The sequence below is a fragment of the Phodopus roborovskii genome, unplaced genomic scaffold (assembly GCF_943737965.1).
Source record: "Phodopus roborovskii unplaced genomic scaffold, PHOROB, whole genome shotgun sequence".
NCBI lineage: Eukaryota > Metazoa > Chordata > Mammalia > Rodentia > Cricetidae > Phodopus > Phodopus roborovskii.
In genome coordinates this window covers 7,712,739-7,734,647 of record NW_026126434.1, presented here as the reverse complement: position 1 = coordinate 7,734,647, position 21,909 = coordinate 7,712,739, and the positions used below count along the sequence as shown (strand labels likewise).

At 39.0% G+C, this 21,909-nt stretch overlaps 1 protein-coding gene across 1 annotated transcript in view; it reads right to left on the bottom strand.

Moving 5' to 3' along the window:
* Positions 1-14,430, bottom strand: part of Micu1 (mitochondrial calcium uptake 1) — a 145,745-nt gene extending 131,315 nt beyond the window's left edge. Inside the window, exon 1 of the mRNA XM_051186738.1 lies at positions 14,319-14,430. The gene's annotated coding sequence lies outside the window, so the exon portion shown is untranslated. The remainder of the gene's footprint in view (positions 1-14,318) is intronic.
* Positions 14,431-21,909: the final 7,479 nt, after the last annotated feature.

Here is a 21,909-nt window from a genome sequence, read left to right as displayed (position 1 = left end):
GCCAGAAGTAACACCCCTCCATGGCCTCAGCATCAGCTCCTGCCTCCAGGTTCCTGCCCTGTATGAGTTCCTATCCTGACTCCCTTCAATAATAAATGGTAATAAGGAAGTGTGAGCCAAATGAACCCTTTCCTCCCCAACTTGCTCTTTGATCATGGTGTTTCATCAGAGCAATAGAAAACCTAAGACAACTACTTATTAAAATTCTCCAAGACTATCCTAGGAACAATTTTCCTTTTTTACCCTCTCATTCTAGACAAATATATCATCTATCCTTTTCAAATCCTACAGCTTTAAGTGGCATTTATATGTAAATTATTCTCAAAAGGTCATGTTCAGCCTATGCTTTTCACAAGGACACAGCTAGATTTAAATTTCTACTTGACAGCCATCTCTAATTTAGTCTAAAACAGAAACCCTGATTTTTATCAACTTACTTTGTTCATCTCCGAAAATCAAATATCTGGTCATTCAAGCCCAGAAGTAAGAGTGAGTTATCTTTAATTTCTTTCTTCTTCAACTATCAGGGAGACTCCATCAGGAAATACTTTGGACCCTCTTTCTAAAAAAATATGTAAATCCATAAAATGTATCCCCATGTCAAGTATTAGATTGACAGGTCTTAGAAGGTAAAGTAAAATTTGCAGCCTGAACTTAATTAGGTCAGCAGCTTTCTAAAATCATGTGTTTAGTCAGCAGCTTGATAAAGGTACACACACACACACACACACACACACAAATCAACATTTTTGCTATTACTCAAATGACAGATGTAATACCTAGAGTGTCAAAGCATGGTTATTTTAGAATCATCCATCCATAGACATGCTTTCAAAGCAAAACAGAACACCCAAACTACTAAAGTCCTTCAGATGAAGAAGCACAGAAAAGGAAAGCTGGGAAATACAGGGATAAGAGAATAATAGAAACAGATTTTCATCATGTCTGACTGCATCAAGGGCCCCAGATATGACACTTGCAGGAAACACCATGCTGAGAAAGAAACTGGTCCATTCCCAAGAGCTCTGGCTCATCTCCCAGGAGAAGGACTATTCAGTTCTGGTAACTGGGGCACACAGTTAAATCTGCCCATGTATATATATCCTGGCTTTTCTTTATCCTTCTAGAAGTTATAGTTCTGCTGTAGGCAAGATGAGAGATTGAGAATTTCTCTCTAGTCTTCATCAAAACTGTAAACAAATTCACTTTTCCATGTATGTATACATCATGTTGTTTCCTTTTAATGTAGCTAAGAAGACCAGAGCCAGGCCAGGCTCTGTGGCTGGGAACTCTAGTAACATGTCCAGATTACTCTAATTCTTAGCTTTATCACTCCACCCTTTTTGAGTTCTTGGCTGGGGCAACATTAAACATAAAAGCACATAAACCCTGTATACACAGATTCTTATCACAGAGCTCAAGAGTTTGTTTGAGATTGCAGACAAAAAATGCCATTCATCTCTGGAACAAAGTCCCTTTAGGGAGAGGATCAGTGTTAGAGGTACAGCCTAGCAGTCAAGACACGTGTAACATAAACAAGATCCCATGCAGGTGTCCAACCACAGAAGAATGAAGAAACTGTGGTCAACAAGTACAATGGAGTTTTCTCAGCCATAAAGACAACAAACAAGTTATTTGCAGGATGGTGGATGTAACTGGAGATGATCATATTACGTGAATTAAGCCAGTCTCAGAAAGATAAATATTGCATGCTTTCTGTAATTTGTAAGTCTTATGTCTTATATAGGCACAAAAATTATATAGGTATACATAATATAAAAGTAAAAGCAAACCCTTCCCCACATCCCCTTTGGAGACAGGGTCCCACTGTGTAGGTCTGCCTGTCCTGGAACTCACTATGTGGCTAGACCAGGCTGGCCGCAAGCTCACAGAGATCTGCTTGTCTCAGTTGCATGTGCGCTAGTGCTGGGATTGAAGGTGTGTGCCACCATAACTGACCCCAACCTCCCCCCTTTGATACTGTAAAATGACATCTACAAAAAGTTTATGCTTAAAAACAGTGTAAATTATAAAAACAAGTCACAAAAAAGTCATACAATGTTGTAAAGTTTATATCATTGTGTTAGACTGTGTTCACAGTTATCTTAAGGTGTACAAAGCCTACAGGCTGGACAAGCCTGGTAGAGGGATACAGAGACAACAGGAAGGAAGGGGGAGAGAGGAAGAGGAAAGATAGAACTATGTAGGGCAGTGGGCTAAACATACAATATATACTTGTACAAAAACTTACAATATTGAGTTCATATCCCAATACCTAACAAACAAAGCATTAAGAGTAACACAAATCCAGATTTAAGTAGGTGCTTTCTCCACTCGTCTCTAGTGATTTCCTCAGCCCTTCCTTCCCAGAGACATTCCATTAAAAGGAGTTCCTTTGTAATATAAATGCCTTACAAAATTCAGTTTTTAGACCTTCTTTCGTATCTGTAGTTTCTCAAATGGTGCAACTGACACAACATATTCTGGCCCCTACAGTCCTATGTTGGAGTACTATGTCCTCCCCACCCACACACTATGTCATTTTCCTCTGAGTGCTTGTGGCTTAATGTGTACTAGTCTAGTGGTACCAGGGTAGGGCTGAGTCCTGTTGACCTGGTGTAGCTTCAGTTTCCAACAGGAACAGCGTCCTTGGTCTCCAACTGTCCCTTTGGTCATTTTCCTTTTGATGTACAATATATTCCATCATGCTTACAGAGTATGCAGTCATACCCAATCTTGATGGTGAAGCCCTGGGCTGAGGTACCTGAGAAGAGTCCATTGGTGTAAACTCTCCTGATATTTATGGTTCCTAAAGGTGCTGTACTCTACTACTACCTAAAATTCTTTTTTGCAATTTATGAATAGTATACCTAAATTTTAGGTATTTATTTTAGAAAAACATGCTTGCAGGAAAACTTAAAAATCAATGCTGACAGCTCCATTTTTACGCACACATAAAAAAGTATTTAGAACCATTGGTCATTAGTGACATATTAAAACTACAGCGAGACCCTTTAGTACACCTATTTGAATGCCTAGAAGAAAAACCAACTAAGTGCATAGAGGATGCAAAACAAAGAGAGCTCATGTATGTTTTCTGAAGTTAAACATGCTCTTACCACAAGATCTAGCAATCCAGATGAAGGCATTTACCCCTGAGAAATAAAACCTTATGCTAAAAAGAAGCAGCCACACATGAACGTTTATAGAAGCTTTCTTTATAAGTTGCCCCAAACTAAACTTTCAACAGCTGGATGGATAAACTGGTACAGCCATAGAATCGAACACAGCTACAATCAAGATTGAATCAGGGCTAGAGAGATGGCTCAATGGTTAAGCACTTGTGTTGCACCTCTAGAGGCACTGAGTTCAATTTCCAGCACGCACATGACAGCTCCCAACTACCTGAAACTCCAGTTCCAGGGCATCTAATTTCTTCTTCTAGCCTCCATGGGCACCAGGCATGCATTTAGTGCAGACATACATGCAGGTAAAAACACCCACACACATAAAACGACAATTTTAAAAATTGCAAAAAAGGGATTTGTGATACATGCAATAATTTACATAAATTTAAAAAGTATTAACTGAATGAAAAGAGCCAGTCTCAAATAGTGTTTGCTGAACATTCACATGTACACAAGGGAACTAGGGTAACAGAGAACATATCAATGGATGCCAAAGAAGCTCTGACTAGACAAAGAGTGTGAGAGAGCTGCTTGCAAAGTCTTTTTTTGTCCCGTGGTAGTGGTAAAATAAATCTGTTATTAAAAATCCTGTATCAAATTTCATAGAACTGTACAAGAGAAAAAAGAAGCCCATTTTGCTGTATGATAATTTCAAAGGCTTTTAAAAGCCACACTATATGATCTCATTGATAATTACATTCTAGAAAAGGTAAGAGAAAACAGATTAATGAGTGTCAAAGGTCAGAGGACGAGGGAACAGGATGACCTCAAAGGGGCACTAGGAACTCTATGGAGGTTAGGGAGCTATACTGTTCTTGATTATTGCAGGGATTACATGACTGTAGTTGTCAATACCTAAGTATATACAAAGATAGAGACAAATTCAATAAGGAAATTATACTTCTGGAGTGAAGGATACAGTCTTTTAAAATGTTTTACAGATTTACTTGTATTTTATATGTACCTGTGTTTATCTGCATGCATATGTGTGCACCATGTTTATGCCTGGTGCCCATGGAGGCCAAAAGAGAGCTCTGGATCCCCTGGAACTGAGTTACAAGTAGTTGTGAGCCAATATGTGGGTACTGGGAGCCCAACCTGGGTACTCTGGAGAGCCCCAAGTGTTCTTAACCATCATTCAAGCCCCAAAGGGATACACACACACACAATATATATATATATATATATATATACATACATACATACATAGAGAGAGAGAGAGAGAGAGCGCCCAAACCTGGATGATAGTTGCACAAGATATATATTTTTGCAATTATTTTTTAATGTGTTTGTGACTGAGGCAGAAGATAGCATTGAGTCTGAGGGCAGTCTTAGCTACAGAATGAGATTCTTTTTCTAAAAGAGAGCAATTAGTAAGTTTTACCCAGCCTACCCTCAATCCTCTGAACTCAAAATATTTTCTGTTCCTACCTCCCAAGAAGCTGGACTACAGGCTAAAACCACCATGCCTGGATAAAAGACCCCCCCCCTCTCTCTATGTGTGTGTGTGTGTGTGTGTGTGTGTATGTGTGTGTGTGTGTGTGTGAAGAAAACTCTTTCATCCTAAATTCATGGTAATGCCGCGACAACAAAGGACAGATTAAAATAGCACACAAGTACATTTAAATTTGAGAAATATTGTAACTGTTAATTATATACATGATATGTATGTGGGCATGTGTGTATGGAGGTCAGAGGACAGCTTTGTGAAGTCAGTCCTTTCCTTCCATCTTTACACGGGTTCTAAGGACTGAACTCAGGTCACCAGGCTTGCATGGCAAGTGCTGTAATCCACTGAGCCAGCTTGAGACATAATGGGAGCCACTAAAAAGCAGTGAAACCCTGAAGATATAGATAAACCTGTCTGTATTTCTAAAGTGTGATGAAAGGTGGACAGTCATATAAACAAATGACTGCACATGATACATATAAGACAAAAATGCTTTAGCCAGGCATGGTGGCACATGCCTTTAATTCCTGCATTAACGAGGCAGAGGGCAGGCGGATCTGTGTGAGTTTGAGGGTTACAAAATTTAAGTTTCAAAAACACACTCATACGTGTGTGCATACACTTTAATGACATCTAACCACACAAAAGATATCAGGTAGACCTAATTATGTTAAAGCAATTAAATGGCTCATGTAAACCCATACCTTCATTAGCAACTTATCAGCAAATGCATTCACTGTAGGATACAATGTGTTTTGTGAATACAGTTTAACATGTCAACAGTGCTGGGTAAATGACTAAACCTAAAGTCTTCCAAAAAGCTGAGACTGACACAGGAAGAGAAAATTTTTAGTAAAAGGAATAATACAAAGCACAGATCAGCAATGATGCACTACCTGCATCACTGAACAGAGTCAGAACACTGTATGAGCTTTCCTGAGATTAAAAGCTCGGACCCTGTCTCTGGTATAGACATGGCACAAGAGGACACAATGAAGGCATCGGTACTAAGAATGCCGTGTTTACGAGGGCTCTGCTTTTCAAGTGCTCCTCTGAATACATTCTCATCTGTCATTTGTACTAGGCTTGGTTTCCAGAAGGGGAAAAGGCTATACATGAAAAAAACAGTAACAATTTCATATCAGAATAAATGTGAGCCAGTGACATATCACTCACAGTCATATCCAGCAGCAAAGCATTATTCATAGTAGAGGCCAATCTGTAAGGACAATGTGTTTAGAGATGGTCACACATGTACATCAGGTATTTATGTCTGCCAAATGAAGTAGTTTTCTATATAAATAACCATTTCAGTGTCCCTCCCCTAGTATTCACAGAAGTAAGTGGCATTATACATACTCCCTTACAACCATCTACCTATACTTATGGTCTCTCTCCAAAACCAAACATGTCAGGTTGACAAATAATCTTTGGGATTTCACAGGATAGATTCCTACCCATTCCCCCTCCCCCTCCCCCCCACCATCATTTAACTCCAACTTCTAGTTTCCCAGGTACTTTTTCTTAAAAACAAACAAACAAACAAAATAAGGAGTGGGGTGGTCTTAAAATCTTGTGTCCAGATGGTCCACTTCAACCTCCTGTGTCACTGGGGCACAGCTCTATCCACACTACACTCCTGGCCAGGCCACACTCTCTACCAAGAACTTCTCCTGCTCACTTAAAGTGGTGTTCTAAACTTTGGGACTTAATTAAACTCAAATAAGACAATGGAAAACTGAACACACAGAAAGTATGAACCACTGTTGTGGGCTTTGTTTCATTCTATTTTGCTGTGATTAGCAGAGGCCCATAAATATCATACTTTGCATAATTAATTAAGTCTGTCTATCATACTTAACCATCTTGACCTCTTAATGGACAACAATTTTTCAGTAACTCAGGACTATGTTTCATTACTGATGGCAATTATATGCTTACAAAGGAAAATATGGATAATAAATGACTACAAACGGTCATGAGGGCTACAGAGATGGCACAGTGGGTAAGAGTGCTTCCCAAACAAGCATGAGGACCTGAATTCAAATCCTCATCACTCACATGATAAGCTGGGCACGTCTACTAATGTGTGTGCCTGTAATACCTCCCCCCAAACACAAAGACAGGAGGGGAGAAAAGGCTTGCTGACTGTCAGCCTAGCTCCAGGTGCATTGGCATAACCTCTCTGAAGGGAACAATGCAGAGAGTGGTCCAGCAGGATACTGATGCCTTTCTCTGGTCTCTTCATTTGCACACAGACTACTCATAGTTATGCACACACCCCTGAGCACGATGTGTAACATGAAGCAAATTATAAATAAATGTCTGTTTGGAAAGCAACCTAAGACAATGCTGCTAGCCAGGCATGGTATACACACCTACAACCCAGTGCTCAGAAGGCTAGGAAGAGATGATGGAGAATATGAGATTAGCCTCAGCTACACAGTGAATTCCAGCCCCAGTGTGGGTTACTGTCTCAAGCAAATAAGCAAATAAGTAAAATGAAAAGAAGAAAAACATGCTGATGTTGATAATCAAAGATCTGCATTTTATGCAAAGTAAATTTCAATAAAATATTGCATAAATATCTAAACAAAAGTAAATATCTTTTAATGCAAATAATTTAACCAGAATGCAAAGTAAGACTGGATTTTAAAAATAGCATCTATTATCTTTGCTATGAACAATAATTATTTGGTTTCCGCACTGACTCCTGGCTCCCTAAAACTGTTGGGTCCTCAGAGTGTATTTTTCTATGACAAATATATAAACACAGGAGATGACTGTAGGGGAACAGGGATGTTCCTGGACAGCTTCAGGATGGGAGCTAGAGGCCAGAAGGTTGGCACTTTCAGCCTCACTTCCTATCCCCAGGGAGGGGAAATGTGCTGAAGGATCACTGCCAGTTATTTAATCAGCCAAGCCCTCTATGAAACCCCCCAAGGACAGGAATGAACAGCATCCAGGATGCTGACCATCGGAGAGGTACTGAGAGGATGACAAACACTAAGGCAGCACGGGAGCAGTGCACCCTTAAGCAGCTTCTCCACCTTGTCTATTCCCAAGTTGTATCCTTTACATAAAAGAATACAGGCCAGCAAGATGGCTGTGTGGGCATAGAGGCATGCAGTGCCTACAGGGTCCAGATCTCCTGGAACTGGAGTTACAGGCAGTTGTTAATTGCCATGCGGTTGCTGGGAATTGAACCAGGATCCTACTTTTCCACTAAGCTATCTCTCCAATCCCACCCCTAGGCACACACATAAAAGAACTAAAAGGAAGGATTCAAACAAATATGTGTGCATTTACAACATTATTCCCAATAACCAAAATATAACAACACAAGTGTCTATTGATGGAAGATGGGTGAATAGAATGGGGCCTGTTCCTGGGATATTACTGCACTTTTCAAAGGGAAGACAATTGTGGAATATGCCACCACATGAACAAACCTTGGCAAATTATTCCAAGTAAAATGGCCAGATACAAAAGGACGAAAGTACATGACTTTGCTTATATAAGGTGCCTAAAAGTTCATGAGGCCGTAGGTAGAACAGCTGTTGTCAATGATCAGAAGACAGGGGACAGAAAGTTACCATTTCACTGTTCAGAGTGTGTGCTAGGATGATGAAAAAGGATGGGGTAGTGGTGATACAAAATGGTGAATGTGTGAAGGGGAGTAGTTCATTGGCAAAGACATTGACTAGAATGTTTGAGGCTTTAGATTAACTGTCAGTACCAGGGGGTGGGAGCAGGATGTTTGGGAGAAGTCAAGGTATAAAATTTACACCATGTATATTTATTGAAATTAAAGAAGAAACCAATCTAATCCAAAAAAGTATTATAAAGAATATATGGTATTTGATTAACTTATCTGAGACTTAAGATTATAAAAGGATACAAATTGCTCAAGGTGGTGTAACTAAAAAGGGTTTGAAAACAATTGTTTTATAAGGAATTAATAGAAACCAGTAAAACAGTGAAGTACCCTGGATATAAGAACAGAGAAGAACTGTTCTACCTAAGACAAGAAGCTAGAAGTTACCCAAAACCAGGTTAACTGTGCTATAGCATAAAGAGATAGTTGTCTGACAAGAGCTCTTACAGGTGTAAGTACAGGAATACAGCTATTACTAACCAACAAGAAGCAAGCACAAAAATCTAATGGTGGGGGCAGGAGAAGAGATAGTTAGAGCATGACTACAGAAGGGCAAACAAGGCATTTCTAGCAAACATGCTCTATTCCTGTGCTTTACACTTCTAGTTTACTAATCAAAGGGCAGAAATCACCCATGGTGATTTAACTAGAGAGAATTACATCAAAGAACTGTTTATAATAAATGTATATTCATTTAAAAAACAGTAACAAAACAAACAAAACCACAGGAGGATGGAGAGATGGTTTAACCTGTGGTTTTCTACTTTATATTTCTTGCCCAGGCAGAATTCTGTTTCATCTTGAGAATGAATATCTTCAGTTTTAAGAATAGCTGTGTGCTTTCTTTGGTTCCAGAGACACTGATTATAGTTAGCAAAAAGAGCCTTTCACAATGGCCATCCAGATACAGTCACCTTTTCAAAGTCCTGTTTCCAGCAGACGCCCACAGACTCCAAGATGGAGAGGACCACATGATTTTATTCATAGCATTTAATCTGATTGTGTAGTTAAGACTACAAATGTCCCACTTTCACAGTGTTTTTTCCTGACAGGACAACTGGCAGCATCAAGTGCTTGATGCCAGCATTTAATGAACACTACTGCAAGGGCACTGTGCACTAAGTGCCTGGCATCTATTCTAAGTATTCCTTGGTAGCTAACAAGGTTGGTTCTCCAACTTTACTGAGGGCATCAGAGCGCAAACTTTACTAAATGGCAGCACTGGGTTTCCCTCAGCTAAAAGGTGCTGCACTATTTTTCTTAAGTTTGTGTGTGTGTGTGTGTGTGTGTGTAAGAGAAAGAGAGAGAAAATGCTGTACTACCAGGATTTGTTTCTCTTCCTCCTCCATAGGATGGAAGTCTGGTCATCAAACTTGCACAGTAAATTTTACCTAGTGAGTCATCTCATCAACACATTGCTTCTGATCATATGCTTCAAATATTTCCCTAAAGCCTCTATTTCATTCCCACATTTGGGATCACACCTGTAATCTTAGCACTTAGGAGGCTGAGACAAAGGAATTGCTTGGAGGTCAAGGCTATAGAGGCCTTGTCTTTAAAAAAAAAAAAAAAAGTTTAAATTTTATTTTATTTTACTAAAAATTTATTTTTATTTGTATGGGTGTCTTTCCTGAATGTCTGTGCATGCCTGGTATCCCTGGAAGTCAGAAGAGATTGGATCCCTTGGAAATAAGAGCTACAGATACTCTAGATGGTGACAGGAATTGAACCTGGGTCCTCTGGAAGAGCAGACAGTACTTTTAATCAATGAGCTCTCTCTTCAGTCCCACATGTTTCAATTTCAAACAATAAAACTCACTTTGAACTTGCTAGTTTTTAGCTCAGGAAATACTTAAATTTGTAAAACAAAACAAAAATCCAAACTGAGTTAACGCAACTCTATATTTGGCAATATTTAACTTTGCAGTGCCAGATTGTTAATCACTACTCACAGTTCCCCAATTCCACTGTTCTTTTCTTTTCTTTTTAAGTTCCATTTTATGCTGTTATCCCTTCTACCTGCAAGTTCCAAGCATCCTGTTCTGAAAGCAACACTTCCTTCTTTACAGGAGTATGGGTGGGCATGCCGACAAACATACACAAATATAAATGAACATAAATTTAAAAAAATTAAGGACCTCTTTAAACTGGACCAGCAGCTATCACTTTTGAATTAGGTATTCTTCAAACACCTGAGCACTTTCATAATAAGTGTAGTTTACCAAAGTTTTCCAGTTTACTCAAATGTATGTAACATGAAATCCAAGCACCTTAAAATCAAGACAATCTTAAGGGCAATCTAATCCACTGCTAAGGTGTAACCTTATTTATTGTTTTATTTTTTAATATTCTCTCTCTCTCCCTCCCTCCCTTCCTGGCAACAAAATCATTTAAGACATTTGTGCTATTATTAATAATTACATGTGATTAACACTTTATACATCTCAGGCATTTGCTATGTACTAATTAATCATGTAAAATAGGACAAACTCAGGTTCAGAGAAATTATCTAGCTCATTAAGAAGTGATAGAGTTGGGCATTAGAACAGACCTCATCCAAACCTCTGCTGCCAGTGTCAGCAGCTAGTTTAGCAGCTAGTATCCACTAAACTGAGCTTCTGACCCCTCTTTCAAATGAAAGCAAGACAGTAAACAGTACATAGTTTTAATTATAGCCACTCAATGTCATTACAATGAAGCATAGAAAGATAGAAAACAAGACACTAATGTTAACTAGTTTTAAAGTTAATATCCAGTTGACAATAAATAGCAAATTAGTATTTACTTTTCATGTAATCCTCAACACAATGTAGTCTCTATACCAAGAGCTTTTCAGCAGAATGAAGAGAACCTAGAATTTACTTTTTCCTTTAAATTACAATCTTATTTTACATACCAATCTCAGTTCCCTCACCCTCCTAGAATTTACTCTTATTGATCACAGATTTTCAAGCATTCAAAACATTTTTATTCACTATTTATAGGCTGCAGTTACTTAGTCAAGTTACCCTATAATACAAAAAGTACCAATCAGTATTGAGTTTGGCACACGGTTGTAGCTCAGCAATAGAATATGTACTAACATAAAAGAAATTTTGACAAACTGGCCAATTTTACAATATGTTACAGGTTATAAAACCCAAATACTTGGGGACTGGAAAGATGGCTCATTAGTGAAGAGTACATGTTGCTTTTGTAAAGGACCTGGGTTCAGCACTCAGCTCACAATTACTTGTAATTCCAGTTCCAGGGGATCTGATGCCCTCTTCTAGCCTCTGCAAGCACCAGGCACATACATGGTGCACAGATATACATGTGGGCAAAATACCTATACACATAAAATATAAATAAATCTTAAAAACAAACCAACAACTATTCCAGAACAAAGACACCATAGAAGTAACAACAAACAAAAAACAAAACAAAACAACAACAAAAAAACCCCCACATATATGCAAAGTAGAGGTCAAATTTCAGATATTGTAAGTTAATAATAGATACTTTAAAAGCAAAATCAATGCAAAAATTTAAAACACAAGTAATTTATATTGCAAAGAAAAACAGACTTCTTTTCCTTCCTTTTTTTTTTTTTTTTTTAGTGACTTTTTTATTTATTGTGTATACAATGTACTGCCTGTGTGTATGCCTGCAGGCCAGAAGAGGGCACCAGATCTCATTATAGATGATTGTGAGCCACCATGTGGTTGCTGGGAATTGAACTCAGGACCTCTGCAAGAGCAGCCAGTGCTCTTAACGTCTGAACCATCTCTCCAAACTCGTTTTTGTCTTTTCAAGATAGGGTTTCTCTATGCAATAGTCCTTAACTGTCCAGGGACTAGCTCTGTAGACCAGGCTGGCCACAGAGATCCTTCTGCCTCTGCTGGGATTAAAGGCATGCCACCACCACCCAGCTTCAAAACACACTGTTTTTATAAAAAGAAACAAAAACATTTAAAGATAAACATGACCAGTTAGTAATATTTTGTGTTCTTAAAGCATTAGCCTTTTTTCCCCTCACGATTTATTAAAATAGATAAAACATCTATCTGAAAAGAACTGCCTCATTTTTGACACTAAAAGAAGCCATTTCTATTCTGATGTAGGGGCAATGCTGTGGTAAGCGTTTAAAAGGGATTTTTATATAAAAGCAGGAATACCAAATAACTCTTTGAGGGAAAAAATGGATATTTAACTTGTGCTTTCAACATTGTAAAAACTGTTCAAGAACTAAAACTAACTTCAAAGTTTCAAAGTGAAAAAAATTATCTTTAAGAAAGGCTTTATCGGCCAGCTTGATGGCACATGCCTATAATCCCAGCACTCAGGAGGGTAAGGCTTCATTAATTACTTTAGTCTATTAAATGATAAAAAGGTCTGAAGTAGTTGTTCAGTTAAATATAGGTTATAATTATTTCATATGATATCCAGTTATGGAAGAAATTATATATTACCAGGGTTTTTTTTTTTTAAGTATAAAAAAGCGAGTCTTAGGATGGATTTTTTGAGAGTATAAAAGCCTAAAAATGATAATGAATGAAGCTGAATACAGTGGCACATGCCTGCTGTTCCAACTGGTAAGGAGGCTAAGACAGGATAGTTTGTGCCCAGGAATTCAAGGCCAGCTTGGGCAACACAGTGAAACAATGTCTCAACAAATAAATATTTACTAAAACTACTCCATGAGACTACAGGAAGACAACAATAAAGGCAGCCAGTCTGGTTATTAGTTTCTATCACTCTTCCCAAGCACACAAGCCATTCCTGAATCTTCACTTTTTTCTAATATTATTTTAAATTTTATGACCCTCTCTAAGGATACTTAGGTGTTGATGACACTTTCTTGGTATGTATGTAGGTAGCCACGGTGGGTGATGTCTTTCTTTAACTGGAATAGATAATCAAGAGAGCTATGAGAAGTGGGGACAGAACTTATTAAGGCCTACAAGGTGGGGTAGGCCTGTAGGCTGAGGCAGAAGGATGTAAACTTTAAGGCCAAACTGGGGGCATCCTAAACTCTTTAAGATAAGTAAATAACACGAGCATCACCTTGTCCACACCAGAAAACACTCAGGATGGTCATACAGGATTAGCCAACTGTGTGTGTGTGTGTGTGTGTGTGTGTGTTGGGGGGGGGGGGAGAGTCTCAAGAAGGTGACAATGTGAAACCTAAATTCCCCAACAGTTGTCATCTCTGAACTTGTTTTACCTTATGCAAACTCCTTTCTAATGCTGTTTAAATCACCTCCACACCAGATCCTCCTTATTGGCTGCTTTAACATAAACAGAGGTCTATCCAAAAAAAAAAAAAAAAAAAAAAAAAGCCACCTCAAAATATCTATTTAAAAACAAACAGGGGGGAAATGGTCTTTTCGAAGCGTCGCAGGAAAATTATTTATTTTCAGTTATGAAATGTTTACTCTATTTACATGTAGAAATATTTGCATTTACTTCAAGCACCTGAAAGAGCCAGTAAAATACTTGCTATAAAACACACTCCCTCTTAAACTCTTCTTCCAACATTCACGTATAATCAATAATACCTGGGTTCCTCTCGGAACACTGGAGTAGCCCCGAATTGAACCGGGCGTAGACAGAGAAAGAGGGTGAGTAAGAATGCAGAGTCGCCGGTAAGCATAAAAACAGAACAGTCCGAGTTTTGTTCCTCTAAGGAGCTAAAGACTCCCCTCCCCCCTTTCTCTAGCCCATGATAAATGTATGTATCTTTCTATCGCAGCTGTAAACTCCTCCATCCACTTCCGACCATATCCACGAATTCCAGGAGAACCAGTCAGGGCTACTTCAGTATCCTGGTCGCGAGAGGAAGAGAATGCACTTTGAGGCTGGAAGCTGGGCACCACAGTTCTCCCCGGTCGGGGTAAGGGATGGAGTGGAGGCAGCAGAGGACCGACAGCATCACCAAGACAGCTGTCTGGGCAGACCAGAAAAGTGGCAGGCTCGTCCCTAAAAGCGTAGCCGCTTCCCGTCCCCTGAACCTCTGTCTCCCCGGAGTCCTCACACTCACCCGTCCGAGCTCCAGCTTCAGCAGCCACTCAGGGAAAGCCGCCCACCTCTCTCTCGACCATAGAGACGCAGAAGCCGCGGAACCCAGCTTCCCTGTCCACCGCCCACTCTCACGTGACTCCCTTCGCCGCTGGGCCTGTCGGGATCTCGGCGAAACGCAGCAGGGAGGGAACCTAGAGGAAAAAAGAATGGGGAGGGGCGGGGAGGCAACCCCGCCCTTCCTTGGACACGCCCACACTCAGGGTCCCGCCCCATTCGAGGCTCCGCCTCCGCCGGAGCCCGCCTCTCCTCCGGCCACGCCCACAAATAGGCCCCACCCACTTGCTGTTTAGGCGGGGAAAGCTGATTTTGTTTCTCCTCTGTCAAAATGCACCTCTTCTGTACCTCTTTCTATTTAAACTCCGCTATCGGGTAAGTGAGAAAGTGATAATGAGATTTCTTCCCACCAGCCATGAGGCTCACACTTTTTTAAAACAACTTTTATTTATTCTTTGACAATTTCATACATGTATACCATGTATCTTAATCCTATTCACCTCCAAGTCTCTGCTCTTATTCCTTCAAGACGCTCCCCAACATGTCGCCCAGCACTTGGAACTTAAGAGGCCAGGATGGGTTGCTTAAAGAGACCCTGTTTCAACTTATGAAAAAGAGTTATTAGAAGGTAAGGGCTGCCAAGCCTGGTAAGTCCCAGACACTCTGAGTGGAAGGAGACAATTGACCTTCAGATTATGCGGTGGCACACACACACATACATACAGTATAAAGATCTGAAAGAAAAGAGGGAGGGAGAAAAGTCTCCCTTATATACTAATTGGTGTTTAGTATTATGTTGCCCTTCATATCTGTTAGCTCTGAAAATTATAAATTTCAAGTTGCATCCTAAATGCCATAGAACACTTTGGAAGCTCATGGGACCATGGTTGTAGCTAAATTAACTTTATTTGAACAAGGAAGAGAGAAAATTATCAATATGTAAGTGTTGATTAAAAAATTATAGCCAGATGTGGTACAACTGTAATTTCAGCATCGGAGAGATAGAGGCAGTAGGTTTAGGAGCTCAAAGTCATACTTAGTTATATATAGTAAGTTTAAGACCAACCAGGCTATATAAGATCCTGTCTCAAAAACCAAACCAAACAAAAATCCATCAAGATCAAGAAAAGCAATGATTAAGTTGGGCATGATGGCATGTGACTATAACCCCTGGAGAGATGGAAGCAGAAAATTCAGGAAATTAAGTTTATCCTCAGCTACATACATAGCAAGTTATTCTCTAACCTCCATCCACATGCACACCATAGAGTATATGCCACCCCCAAAAAATGCATACTCACATGCATAATAATAGGTAAATAGATGTTTCCATCCAGGCAGGGTCTTCCAGCCTCCCCAGTAAGCCAGTAGTTCCCAAACTACTTTGATGATCAAATGCCTCACTCTTATCTGGGGACATTTTGTTTTAGTTAGTTTGTTTTGTTAGTTTGCTTTTTGTTTTGTTTTGTTTTTTTGTTTTTTGTTTTTTGTTTTTTTTTTTGTTTTGTTTTTTTTGAGACCTCTTTCCATATGGACCAGGGTGCCCATGTGGTTCTCAAACTCATGGTAATTCTCCTGCATCAGCCTCGAAAGTACAGGGATATAGGCATACACCCACTATGGCTGGCTCAGGTTAAAATAACAAGTTTAGTGGTTAAAAGCATTGGCTGCTCTTGTAGAGGACTGGAGTTCAATACCCAACATCTACATGGCAGCTCACAAATGTCTGTAACTCTGGTTCCAGGGGATATGGTGCCATCACATAGACATACAAACAGACAAAACACCAATATACATAAAAGCAAATCTTGAAGATAAAAATAAAAAACACAGATTCTTGGATCATAAAATATACCCACTGGATTAGAACAATGCTCAGAAATTTCAATTTTTGAAGTTCCACATGATTGCCAGGAATATGTCATATGGAAAAGAAATGGATTTTTTTTCTTCCATACCATAGCATAAAATATCTCTATTTTGCCTTCAGTACATCAGAGGTACATTATGTTGAAAGTTCTGTATTACCAAGAGAGAGAATATTTTATTTCACTGGCTAACATATAAATTGACATACTAGTTATCTATTTTTATCACATACATGAAAGTAACAATTCCAGGTGTTATCACAGCAGGATCTACTTATTACACCACTGTGAAAAGTAAAATGTCTCCTGGAACAGGCATCTGAATGAATAAAGTGCAATTGCACAAAGCATTCATTCAATTTCTTTCAAATGCATTCAAAAGAGATGCCCCATCTTTCATTATCTTTATCTTCAGGGTTTTATAAATTATAGGCTTTTTAAAATCTATGCAGACTTCCAAGCTTTTCTTTCTCTTTTGTAGTACTGAAGATTAAACATCAAACCTTGTGTACTCACTTCTAGCATTGAGCTTCATCCCACCCAAGTTCTTTTTTATCATCTAGAAATCTAAGTTCCTAGTTGCTGCTGGAGTGTGTGTGTGTGTGTGTGTGTGTGTGTGTGTGTGTTCTCTACTAATAATTATGGAAATGATTATATTCAAATAAATAAGAAAAAATTAAAATCTTAAATTTTCCTTCTTTTAATCACAAAGGAAGCAAGGAAGACCAGATAAATCAAATACAGATAAAAATGTAAATATATTCCTCTTCATGTTGTGATAACTGCAGATAACTGCAAAATTTTTATTTTAAAAAAATGCTTCTCCTATTTTGATTTCTAAATACATTTTCCCACAAGAAGGAAGCAGGACTTCATGGAGAAGTGGCTGGATTCAGGCTGAGAGAAGAAAGGCACAAGATGATCTGGGACATCTTGTGCTGGAAAGTAATAATGTACCCAGGAAATAAAAAGTTGCATGCCAAAAGCTTGAAGGGTTTCAAAATGGTCCACTGTGGGATTATTTGGGTATTAAAAGAAGTACAATGGCTCATAACCCATTGAATAAAACAAGAGCCCACCAGTCTTTAGTAATGAAAGAGCAGGAGGTACACAAACAGATGAAAGAGCAGCTGCCCCCTGAACATACTGTTCCCACTGATCAATCCAAAGAGGAAAGATTGGGGCAAAACCCACCAGTTGCAATCATCATAGTAAAGATTAAGCAAACATCATTGATGGATACTAGAGGTAATAGGCAAAAAGTTCATGAGAAACTAGATTTTCTGTGAAAGGAATACAAAAAGGTGGAAGTAACTAGATTTACATATTAAAAAAAAGACTAAGGAGATCTGACTAGGGGAATTAGGACATGATCCTAAGTTGAAACTTGTACCAAAAGGGAAAAATCTTATACAAGATTTATTGGAATATGGGGCATCATTTAGATAAATGTAGACCCTACATTTGATAATTGTGTGATTATGTAAAGGAATATTTGCCTTAGTAATTTAATGTGACATGCAGAGAAGTAAAGAGCATAATGTATGCTATGTATTCTCTTATAATTTTTGTTATGAGCCTAGCCCTTAATGACTGTGCCAACTCTCCAGCCTGATATGTATTCTCAAAAGGGTTAGAAGAAACAAAGTAACTAGACAGAAAGTGATAAAACCAATGCATGTTCAAAATTTATAAATGTGAGCAAATGGTATTCAGATGCTTCTTGTACTTAGATTTATTTTCCCTCAAGGACTTAAATTTTTACATTAAAAAAAATTTTTTTTCTAGCTACTCTTAAGGGTAGGCTGTATTCAGCCATGAGGAAATGAACTCAGTGGCATCCTTGGAAGTTCCTTGTCTCACAGCACCATGTCAGGGCACCCTCCCCTTTAAAACATTTAATCTTATTATTTTTTTACATTTCTCCTTATTTTATAATACAAACACTTATCTGTAGTGAGATAGTCCTTCTGTGGCGCTGACCACACCCACTGGGGGGTGGAGCCATGGGCGGAAGTGACCTGTGGAAGGAGGTAGGAGGAAGAGCCAGGAAAAGCTCTCTTGCTGGTGGGTCTCGGACAGGAGAGCATCCGGTGGAAATTGCTGGTGTTCATCTGTCTAGGCTGTAAGTTATTTCTCCCTGAATAAACATCTATTCGGCCTATTTGTTTATCCTGATCCTTATTTAACTGCAATACTTCTTTCTTTTTACACTACAGGTCCTTTGCATATGTGTTATGGGTTCCAGTCTAGTGTTTTTATGGGATTCCTGAGAGTGTGAATGAGTGTGGTCTCTGTTTCTTGTACCTTCTCTTGGGCTCTTTTCCTCCTGTTTGTTTTATAAAGTTCCAATGCAATAGCTTTTGTTTTACCTTATTACATTTTATTTTATTTTTTGAAAGATTGTTTCCTTAATTTTTTTCTATTATTTATTTTGTTTTAAAATTATCTAGAACAGTTGTTCTCAACTTGTGGGTCTTGACCATGGTGGCAAACCTCTATCTCCAAAACTATTTACATTATGATTCATAACAGTAGCAAAATTACAATTAATGAAGTAGCAATGAAAATAATTTTATGTTCCCTGTACTATTAGCTCACCACAACATGAGGAACTGTGTTAAAGAGTCACAGCATTAGGAAGGTGGAGAAACACTGATCTAGAACTCCACCAACTTTTTATTAGCTTGTTTGTTTATTTTGGTTTTTTGAGACAGGGTTTCTCTGTACCTCTGGAGACTGTCCTGGAACTTACTCTGTAGACCAGGCTGGCCTTGAACTCAGAAACATCCACCTACCTGGAACTAAAGGTGCTGGAACTAAAGGTGTGCGGCTTCACTTTTTGGCCTTGTTTATTCTGAGATAGAATCTTACTACATAACCCAGGCTGTCCTCCAGCTGCAGATTCTCCTTCCTCAGCTTTGCTTTAATTGGTTTTATTATTAGAGTCAGACTGATAAGGTGCTTTCATTGTTGTTTTTATTGTTATAATGTATTTTATACTGCAAATAAAAATAAAGCAAAAGAATTTACAAACAGCCAATTTTTTCTAATTCCAGTTCCAAGAACTTTTCTTTTTTTTGCTTTTTTTTGCTTCTAATGTATTTGTCAGATCCCAAAGAAATCCTGGACAAGCTTGCACAGCACCTGTGGCTCCTCCCACACTTCTCACCCTGCCCCTTACCCTAAACCTCTCTAGCCCCTGGGGTTTCATTTTCTGCACCCCACCCCCCAATTCCTTTCTATAAACCTGCCATTTAAGACATGTGCTGTGTTGGTCCTAGGCTCCTCTCTTAGTCCCCCCATTCCTTTATCTCTCCTCTCTCTCTCCCTCTCTCTCTCCCCCCCCCTCTCTCTCTCTCTCTCCCTCTCTCTCTCTCTCTCTGAGTCCTTCTAGATGCCTGTGGCTGTACTCTCCCTCATATCTACAATAAAACCCTTCTCCTCAACAATACCTAGGAGCAGTCATGCCCTCATTTCCACTCAGGGTTAATGCATTATACTAAATGACCTCATTATATCAGTGTTAAGAAATTCATCAGTTTGCAGAACCTGCATAGGACCAAACTAGACCCCCTGAATGGAGGGGACAGTGGGTGGATTGGGCAGTTTATGAGTCCACTGGCAGTAGGTCCAGGATCTAACCCTCGGGCATGAACTGGCTGTTTTGAGTATAATTCCTATGTGGAGATACCTTGTTCAACCTGGACACAGAAGGGAGGGCCTTGGTCAGGCCTCATCATGGAGATAGGACAGACTTCACTAACTCTCCATGGGAGGCCACATCCTCTCTGAGGATCAATGGAATGTGGGGTGACTGGAAGGTGTGGGGAGGGGGTAAGTGTTGCGCCCAACCTTGACCAGCAAGGAAGATGCAACTCAGGGGAGATCTTCTTCTAGCAGTTTATTCAAGCTTCTTCTTCTCCAGGGAAATGCCCGCACAGGCTTAAATCCCCTTGTGCTGACCAACCCTAGTGAGCCACGTGGACCCTGCAGATAGGCTGCTATTATATGGAAGCAAGCAAGCTGAACAGGCTTAGCTAAATTAGGACTTGTTTACAGAGAGCACTCACCATCAGGAAGGTGGAAGGTGAAAGCCAGCGCCATATTTAAGGCTAGGCACTTAGCAGCTCTTTATAGGTAAGGGAAGAACTGCAATTGATATGTAAAATTGAAAAAAAAAAAAAGAAGAAATTCAGCAGTTGAGCCTGGTACCTCTGGAATCAAGGTTAAACAATAAAGCAAAGACAATCAGTATGTTTTACCCCTTGTGATTAGATGTTCAATCTTCTCATAAGCATCTATTTTTTTTTCTACAAAATAATTGCTATTACTTGTTTTTGTCCTGTTTTAAATTTTTGTCTTCTCGTGACTTTTAAACATTTTTAAATTACAAAAGAATATTTATCTTTAAATTTAATAATTAAAAAAATTTGGAACCGGGTGTGATGGTACCTGGCCTTTAATCCAAGCACTCGGAAGGCAGAAGCAAGCAAATCTCTGTGAGTTCAAGGCCAGCCTAGTCTGGAGAGCTCCAAGTCAGCAGGGACTACATAGTAAGACTCTATCTCAAAAAAAGGAAGGAAGGAAGGAAGGGAGGGAGGGAGGGAAAATCCTCTTCTTCATTTTAAAGCCTCCCATAATGATGACATTAGTCAATATTTACACCCTTCAAAACTTTTCTATGATTATGTACAACTGTTTCTATGTACAACTGTGTATATGCATAGATTTTAAAAGTACAAACAATTATATTGTCTTTATTTCTTATTAACAAGTATCTATTTGTTAATCTTTCTTTAGTCAAAGCTGTGCATACATAGTTTTTATATGTATTTTCAAAGGTCACATTTCTAATAGTTACTAACACATTCATACATTCATCTATTTTAAAATTTCATAAACTTTATTATAAAAAAGCTTGCAAATAAATAAAAATATCACACACCAAAGACAAACAGACCCAAAGTCTATATAGTTCAATGAACTTGTACATGGCCAGAGGAGGCACGCAGAACGGAGGCTGTGGTGCTTCACACTCAACTCAAGTTTCAATAATGAATACATCTAGGAGGTTGGTTTTACGGTTTATTTTGCATATGTTCATGTGTGTGTATGTGTCTGAATAGGTCTAGTATCTCCTGGAGCTGGAGTTTAAGGTGATTGTGAGTCTGCCTGATACAAGTGCTGAAAGCAGAACATGGCTCCTCTTAACCACTGGGTCATCTCTCCAGCCCCAAACACACATAAATTCAAATGTATGCGTTTACATGATTTAATTCTTAAATTTTTATTTTTATGTCTATATGCATGTCTGTGCATCATGTATATGTCTGGGGTCAGGTTCCCTGGAACTAGAGTTATGTATGGTTGTGAGCCTCTGTGTGAGAACTGAGAATCAAACTCAGGTCATCTGGAAGAACAGTTAATGCTCTTATTTATTAAGCCATTTCTCCAGCTCTTATTTATTAATTTCTCCAGCTCTTATTTATTAAGCCATTTCTCCAGCCCTATACACGACTTAAACATCTATTTATTTATTTATTTATTTTTGAGACAGTGACTAACTGTATAGGCCTAGATGGCCTGCAAGTCTCTCTTGTAACTAGGATAGCCTTGAGCAGAGAGCACATAGATCCACCATCTCTGCGCCTGGAGTGATGGAATTGAAAGTATGTGCCTCAGTGC